Source organism: Protopterus annectens, chromosome 7.part0, assembly GCF_019279795.1.
Source record: "Protopterus annectens isolate FY-2018-M chromosome 7.part0, PAN1.0, whole genome shotgun sequence".
Taxonomy (NCBI): Eukaryota; Metazoa; Chordata; order Ceratodontiformes; family Protopteridae; genus Protopterus; species Protopterus annectens.
In genome coordinates this window covers 203,929,647-203,932,146 of record NC_056739.1, presented here as the reverse complement: position 1 = coordinate 203,932,146, position 2,500 = coordinate 203,929,647, and the positions used below count along the sequence as shown (strand labels likewise).

The window sequence follows — 2,500 nt, the reverse complement described above, 5'->3', positions numbered from 1 at the left end:
TATATATATGCATATACATACACACATACACACACATATACATACACACATACACACACATATATATATATATATATATATATATATATACATATATATATATATGAGATTTAAAAAAGTTCAGTTACAGGCTTGCTGTTGTTGAACTGTTTGTAAGTTTCTTGGAGGCCATTTTTTGCTTGGGCTAAAGGGAAGTCTCTCTGTTGATCAGTGGCAGTGAAAAACATTGAGCAGCCTGCCTGCCCCTGTGGGAGTGGTTACTGACTTGAAACTGTAGTGAAACTAGTTTTATTGGCCATTTTGGGTCAATTCCAAACTCCTTCATCTTCCTCTCTTAAAACGCGGTTTTGTGCATAGCGCAACAGCGGGCAGCGCCGCCTATTTGGGTTTAAACTATTCCTGGCTCCACAAAGTCTGCTCTTCACTTTTTTCCCTTAGAACTGCTCTATCTCTCAATTTAAACACCATATTCTCATTCTAAGGCCCTTCACTGGTCCAATTAAGTAATCCTACAAGTTAGCACTATTTAACCATAAGCACTACTTACTCATACTCTCTACGATTACCCTGTCCTCTATTGGTCCATCTTAAATTCAGTTTCCCTATATTACTCTAGCATGTCCAAAGGTCAGTCAATGGTTTCCTCTCCAGTCCAGCTGGTGAATCTGGGAATTTTGAGGCAATGTTACAACTGTCTCATGTACACGGACAACCCTCTCCTCCTCCAAACAGGTTCAACTATATGTGAGAGATGCAACTATTTAGCCAAACTGGAGGCTGAGCTCTCTCATCTCAAAACTGGTGTAACCAGTCAGGAGAAGGTAACCTCACACAACACAATTCCAGTATCACATAGTCACACCACATCAGCGAACCAAACACATAAATGCACAAAAACATACTCGGAGGCTCTAAATAAAAATCTACCTAAGCAACAGATACCTCCAAAGCAGACATCCAAGCAAACGCTACCTCAAAACAAAACACGCACAACACATAGCCCACAAAGTCAGTGTGCCAAGCAGCTACAGCCTTTAAGGCTGAATAACACACCTGATACTCTTGTAATAGGTGACTCTATTGTCAGACACACTGACGTCCCGCTCACCAGGCTGAATAAAGAGAAGGTCACGGTGAGCTGCCTGTCGGGTGCTAGGATCCGCCACATAACGCAAGCACTCAGGTCACTCCAAAGCAAATACAAATATGACTCAGTCATTGTACATGCTGGTGTGAATGACCTGAGACGTACCTCCCTGGACTACATGAAAAGAGACATAGAAGAGCTCTCTGATCATGTAGCCCAGGCTGGTATGACCCTGACCTTGAGCAGCATCTTACCCTCACCTAGAATGATGCCACAGTACAAAGACAAAATGATCGATTTTAACAATTGGCTAAAATGTTGGTGTCATTGAAAGGGGATCCAGTGTCTGTCAGTCTGGGATGACATGCTCGACAAGCCACGTTGCTTCGCTAGGGACGGCTTGCACCTGTCACCACTGGGCTTTCGGATATTGGCAAAGGCTCTTGCCACCCCCACAGTGCCTTTTTTAGGCAAGGCTCAAAAGTCAAACCCACCCCCATAGACAGCACAAGGAACAAGAAACTAAGGGTAATGCTGCTTAACGCCAGAAGTCTTAACCTCAAGATGCATGCACTCGAAGCTCTCCTCAGTATGGAGAACATCGATATCTGTGCAGTGACAGAAACCTGGATCAAGGCTCCAGAAAGCACCCCAGCACTACTAGGCTATACCTCATATCATGCTTTTCGGCCCCAAAACCCGGACCGAACCACAAAAGGAGGGGGAGTTTCCATATTTATCAAGGATATCCACACCTCCAGGTTAGTGGCATTGCACGAAGTATCGGAGACCATCCATATGCAACTAACAGTGGGCAAGACTGCTTTTCAGTTTATAGCATCCTACAGACCACCCTCTCAAAGTCAGGAATCCCACTCTGCTTTCCTGAAAACATTTGAGAACATGATCTCTCCGAACACCATTATATTGGGCGACTTCAATTACCCAAACAATGACTGGGAGCACTACTCAAGCCCCAGCACCTTAGCCCAAAGGTTCCTGGAAATTATAAACTCAAATGCTATGGAACAACTAGTCACCACTCCCACAAGAGGGGACAACATACTAGACCTGATCATTACCAACATGGGGACTCTATGCTCCACACCAGAAGTATATCCCTCATTGGTAAGATCAGACCATAAATTAATTTCACTGGATGTCCACATCCCGACCCCACCCCCAGCCCAGAAAGAGACAGTGAAAAACTTCTCAAAAGCGAACTTCTCACTTCTCAAAACCGAAGTGGAATCCTTCAAGGCCCCAGGACCAGTGGAAACTACGGCCCAAACCGCAGAATCCTACATAAATGCATTCTACGGACATCTCCAGGAATGCATGGATCATGCTATCCCAAACAAAACCAAGACCCAATCATCCAAAGGCAGGCATCCAGTCTGGTGGACCCCTTCC

At 44.7% G+C, this 2,500-nt stretch overlaps 1 protein-coding gene across 1 annotated transcript in view; it reads right to left on the bottom strand.

The window, feature by feature from the left end:
- ACADVL (acyl-CoA dehydrogenase very long chain) overlaps nt 1-2,500 on the bottom strand; it is an 808,259-nt gene that overhangs the window by 730,599 nt on the left and 75,160 nt on the right. The window lies entirely within an intron of this gene.